Source organism: Rhinolophus sinicus, linkage group LG02 (assembly GCF_036562045.2).
Source record: "Rhinolophus sinicus isolate RSC01 linkage group LG02, ASM3656204v1, whole genome shotgun sequence".
Classification (NCBI taxonomy): Eukaryota; Metazoa; Chordata; class Mammalia; order Chiroptera; family Rhinolophidae; genus Rhinolophus; species Rhinolophus sinicus.
In genome coordinates this window covers 142,001,938-142,007,967 of record NC_133752.1, presented here as the reverse complement: position 1 = coordinate 142,007,967, position 6,030 = coordinate 142,001,938, and the positions used below count along the sequence as shown (strand labels likewise).

General features: G+C 32.7%; 1 pseudogene; it reads left to right on the top strand.

The window, feature by feature from the left end:
* The first annotated feature begins 963 nt into the window (after window positions 1–963).
* Window positions 964–4,000, top strand: LOC109447755 (serine/threonine-protein phosphatase 2A regulatory subunit B'' subunit gamma; annotated as a pseudogene).
* The last annotated feature ends 2,030 nt before the right edge of the window (window positions 4,001–6,030 follow it).

Here is a 6,030-nt window from a genome sequence, read left to right as displayed (position 1 = left end):
TCAAGAGAATATGCTATCAACATGATTTATAACCATTGATATTGACCTTGATCACCTAGCTGAGGTAATATTTGTCAGATTTCTCCCCTTTAAAGTTACTCATCTCCACTTTCCATTCTGTAGGCTTTGGATGGAAGTCACTAAATATAGTCCATACTTAAGAAGTGAGAAATTATGCTTCTCCTTTAGGGTAGAGTACCTCTGTGAATTATTTGCAGTTCTGCACTGAAGATTTGTCTTTTCTCCATTTATTAAATTATCCAATCATTTATTTATATCAGTATAAAACACTCTTCCTGTCTTTATGTAAGTTTTAAATTATATTATTTTCCTTTTTCTTGAAAAACTTCTTTTAATATTTTTTGCGGGTAAGGTCTGCTGTTGATGAATTCCGTCAGTTTTGGTTTGTCTACGAAAGTATTCCTCCTTCACTTTTGATGGATAATTTTGCTAGATAAAGAATAACATGGATTTCCACACATTTCCTAGATGGCAGTTGAGTGAGTGGCCTTCCCAGCCTTTACAGAGCTGGGCAGTGTTTGACATCTGAGTTGGTAGCAGGTAGAACAGTTAGCAAACAGCAAATGCAGGAGCTGCTGAGCGGAAGCTAGTCATGGATTTGCCAGTTCTTCACTGTTGGGGGTGGGAGGTTAAGAATGTCCAACACTGGTTCAACCAAAAAAAAAAAAAAAAAAAAGTGAACAAGAATTTAAAGGAAAAGAAATGGATTTATTTACCAAATACTACTCAGAACGGAAAGGAGGTTAAAAAAAAAAATCACTAATGAATTGTATAAGACCTTTACCCCATTTTATTAGGCTGCCAGCTGAAGATGAAGTCTTAGTACAGAAACTAAGAAAGGAATCCAGAGCCATCTTTCTGCAAAGGAAAAGTAGAGAACTGTTAGATAATGAAGAATTATAGAACATATGGGTTTTGCAGGACAAGCACCAGGCACCCCCTATGAATGGAGAGGAAGCGATGATTAATTATGAAACTTTTTTGAAGGTTTGTGAAAAAACTGAACCGAACTGCCAGTCATTTTTCACAGCAAAAGTTTTTGCTGAACTCCTTCATGCAGATTCTTATGGAAGAATTTCTATCATGCAGTTCTTTAATTATGTCAAGAAAAGTTTGATGAACATATAAACTCAGTTTATATGATGTTGCAGGACAAAGGTTCCTTTGAGAAGCTGATTTAGAAAACTTGCAGCTTTCTCTACTTTGTCACCATTAGATGGGCTGGAAAATATCTTTGTACTCCTTTTATGTTTGTATAGCAGTCAGGAAATTCTTCTTTTTTGACCCTCTAAGAACTGAAAAGATAAAAATTCAAGTTATTTTAGCATGCAGCTTCCTAGATTATTTATTGGAATTAAGGGATAAGGAACTGTCCAAGGAGAGTCAAGAAACAAATTGGTTTTCTGCTGCTTCTGTCCTAAGTGTGCATAGACTTAGTAGAACCTTGATAGGGAGCACAGTGGCATGCTCAGTAAAGAACTCTCCAACCACAGAACAATCATGACCAACATCTTCTTAGACCGTGTTTTCCCGAAGTGTCTCACTTATGATGGAGAAAGAGTATTAAAAATTTAGGCTCCCACAGTCTCCAAAAACCTTTTTCTTGAAGCGATATGGCATTTTTTATCAGTGTGTAACATTATCTTACAATGTATGATCTGATCAAATTATTTGAGATTTTGAGCCTTTAATTTTAAGGTAAATTTCAACAGTACTTTACAACAGTACTTCTCTTATGGATTCAGGGAAAATAGAAAATTTTAGTATTTTGTTCATTTCATTGTCAGTGTACCTACTGTAAAGGATCATGGACTAGTAAAATAAAAATAAAAAATTGGTAATACCTATTGACTATTTTCATATACCGTGCTTCCCCGAAAATAAGACCTAGCCGGACAATCAGCTTTAATGCATTTTTGAAGCAAACATTAATAGAATTAATATATCACATCATATCATATCATATATCATATCATACCGGGTCTTCTATTAATTTTTGCTCCAAAAGACGCATTAGAGCTGATTGTTCGGCTAGGTCTTATTTTTGGGGAAACACGGTAGATGGTTCATCCATTAAATTACCAGGGCAGATATAGTATCACATATGCCATGATTTAAATCTAAGAATCAGGTTGTATTACTCTCTATACGTGGCTATATTAGTATCTAAAGATTGAATAACTTGTATCAATCCTTTTATTGCAAAATACTTGAGAAGAAAATTCAAATTATATTTTTATTTTTTAAATTAAATTTATTGGGGTGACAATGGCTAGTAAAATTACATAGCTTCAAGTGTACAATTGTATAATACATTATCTATATATCACGTTGTGTGCTCACCACCCAGAGTCAGTTCTCTTGCCATCACCATATATTTAAATTATCTTTCTTGCTATTAAAAATGTGTTGAGGATCTGATAAATTTTCCAAACTAATGGTACTTAAGAAATGGTCATATTATTAGAACAGAATCAAGGTTCTAGGTTTTATCACTTAGGTTTAATAACAGTTTTCCAAATAACAGCATTTGTCAGACAAAGGAAAAGGGGGAAAGGGCGCAAAAACTGTTTTGTGACTCCCACAACTGTCTATGCTGGTTAGTGAGGAGCTTATACTAATAACTTCTGGTGAATAAAGAAAATCAGAAGCTACAACTATGCATAGAGTTAGACCATGATGCAGCTACATCTTTCTACCTTTTTTATGCTACAATTTATGCAGAAAGGAATTCTTAATATTAGCCTAAAAAACTGTTTTCCAAGAATATAAATTTTCTTTTCTAAGTGAAGCTCTCCCAAGTATTTCACTTCTTTTCGTTATGCAAAAAGTAATCTGTGACTAGATTTAAAACTTTTACAGTATTACAAAACACCTACTTAAATATGCTGTTCTATTCATTCCAGATAAACTTATTTTTTTTCCCAAAATGACCACAGTGAAATGAAAGTATAAATTTAGTAGCAATGTATGATAGCTTAGTCACTGTCCTGTCCATTTCAAAAGCATAATGAAAGAAAATTGTGGTTTACCACAGCAAATCTCATAAAATGAACTGTGTCCCCAAAACTGTCCTGTACAGATTAACTGCTACATAGAATCCCTAGAAACTGACATTGAGCATACAAATGGATTTCTCATTTCATATTAAAAATAACTTGCCACCTTTGATAACAAAATGCTTCAAATCATCAAATACTTACTTGAAAAGTTAATTCCAAATAAGGCCTCCAAAGCATGACATTTTCTTTTCTATAGGACCTACCTGGATTTTGTTCTTGCGTTAGAAAACCGAAAAGAACCTGCAGCTCTGCAATATATTTTCAAATTGCTTGGTGTTGAGAACAAAGGATGTCCGAATGTCTTTTCCCTTAATTATTTCTCTGAGGTAAGTCTTATTTCTGTAAACGAGTCATTATTCCTTAAGATGTGTTATACCATTTGGTTTATATTACCTACTCAGTGACAATTTTATCTAACTCATGATGTCTAAATTTAACAAAAGGGTTTACATAACAAATGTCTGAAGGAAATCAAGTGTGTTTTAAGTTTTGTTTTTTCTATTTTTTAAAAATATAAACGTAATAAATCAATCCTGGTTTCATTAGACATAGAATACTACTAAAAAAGAGTATAAATATATGTTAGGGTCTATACTAGCCAGTGGAGATACAAACATACATGAGGAATTCTGTGCTCTTGGTGATCAAAAAGAAGTGTGTAAAATCCTAAAGAAGCTTTAAGGAAACAGTTCAGAAAAGGTAGCTCCTTTCCACAGGAGTTTTATAGACTGTGGTAGTTATAGAGTCATTTAATTGTGCTGTCAAAAATAAATATAATTTAAAAACTGGAAAAAAAGAATAATAGGTAAGAATGTTTTTCAATACTTTGAATATTTTATTGAGTATTTTTTTCTTGTATGTTTTCTGACTAGAAGTTCAATGTAATTCTGATCCTTTTTCCCCTATAGGTAAGGTGATTTTGTTTGTTTGTTTGTTTGTTTGGTTTTCCCCTCTGATTTCTTTCAAGAGTTTGTCTTTGGTTTTCTGCAGTTTGAATATGAAATGCCTCTGTGTAGGTGTTTTTGGTTTGTTTGTTTTGTTGGTTGGTTTTTTGTTTTGTTCTGTTTTTTTTCTGCTTGGTATTCTCTAAGTTTCCTGGGTCTATGGTTTTGTGTCTATTATTTTGAAAAATTCTTGGGCATTATTATTTCAGATATCTCTTCTGTTCTCCTTTTTATGCTTCCGGTATTACTATTACACATACAGAAATTGTCCCACAATTCTTGAATATTCAATTCTCTTTTATTTTTTTCATTCTGTTTTCTCCTTGCATTTAAAAATAACAATAATAATAGAAAAAAAATTGAAAAACATCTCCAAAATTCAAAGTTGGCATAAGTAATTCAGTGTGTTATTAAAAAAATATAAAATGATACATGTAAATGAGTGGTAGGATGCATTGTCAATGGGGATAAAATAACACACACACACACAAAAAAAAACCACACACAATAGTGATGTATCTGTTATTAAAATTGACAGCAAAGACATATGCCTACAAAAGATAATGACATTTCTTTTTCTGACATAACGTACATTGGCAAGTTTCTACTTTTATATATTGTTCCTTCATTCAACAAAATACTATTGGGCATGTACTAAAGTGCAGGTAATGTGCTCAGGCTAAGGATAAAAATATGAAAATTCAATCCCTGTCCCCATCTTTGAATCACTCAAATCTAAAAAAGGAGAGATTTTTTTTTTTTTTTTGTAATAAAAATGTGAAAATTAAATCAAGTATCTATTGTAGAACATAGAAAAAAAGATCACTTAAGAATGCTAGGGAATTAAGAGACAACTTAGCAGAAAAGACAGCTGTTGAATTTCTTGAATGAATCAGAATTTTGTCTCATGGACAAAAATGGTAAGAAGATATTATACTCATAATATTTGGGTTTGTTAAGAACAAATGAAAAATTGTAGCATAATTATGAGCTATAAATTATCTAGGATTTCTGGACCATAGAATATGACTCAAGTTATATAAGGTGAATCAGACATGTAAAGTGTCTGAGTCAAGCAGTGCTTTCTAGACAGTGTTTTTGAGGAATTCTGCATGAGTGTTACTGAATACGAGTACATTACTGGAGACTCCCGTGATGGGGTGCTAGTATAATAATTTTTGTAAGAGGATCAAAATTTCTTGAAGAAAACTTTGACGTTAACTTGAAGAAAGTTAAAGACATGACATTTTTGATGCACTAAGAAAACTAGTTATCAAGCAAGAGGGTTAATAATCAATAAACATGATATCTATCTTTCAAAACTTTGAGAGATTTTAGGGAATTCTGTTAATAAATATCCTGTACTCCAAAACACCTCTGAAATACTTTCCACTCAAGTCTTCCTTGCTCCAGAAAAAGATCTTAGCTTGAAGAAAGCATTCCCTTCATTGTAGAGGAAAACACCACTTCTCTTCAAACCCTCTCCTCATCAGATATGGCAGACTCCTGAATAATTGTCAGTTTCAGGACAGAATGGCCACCAAAAAGTGTCAGCCCTACATCAATGGCATCCGATGACAGAACTTGTAGAACAAAAATGTACGCTTCTAAATAGTAAGCTGCATATGTGCCAGAGGGCAGTTATTAAGCCCAACGTAGCACAACAGGCTACAAGCTCAATGAGTTTTCTGAGAAGCTGAAGTGTGAAGTACAAAAGTATTCACATTAAATGACATGGTCTCTAGGATCTCTTGCAGGAGATTAATTGATAAAGGAGACTGATTGAATTAACTTACTTGATCGAAAATAATCATCCAGAAAACCCTATGTAACATTATAAAAAGGCAAGATTTTGAAGCAAATTAATTTTTGTAATTATCTGAATACATTTTTAAAGAAAACTGCCAGCAAGATGTAACTCTTACAACTAGTTCCTTTCAGTGAAACTTTTTTCCATATCTATAATTTAACCTAATGAACAAAAACCCTCCTGTTCTTCATGC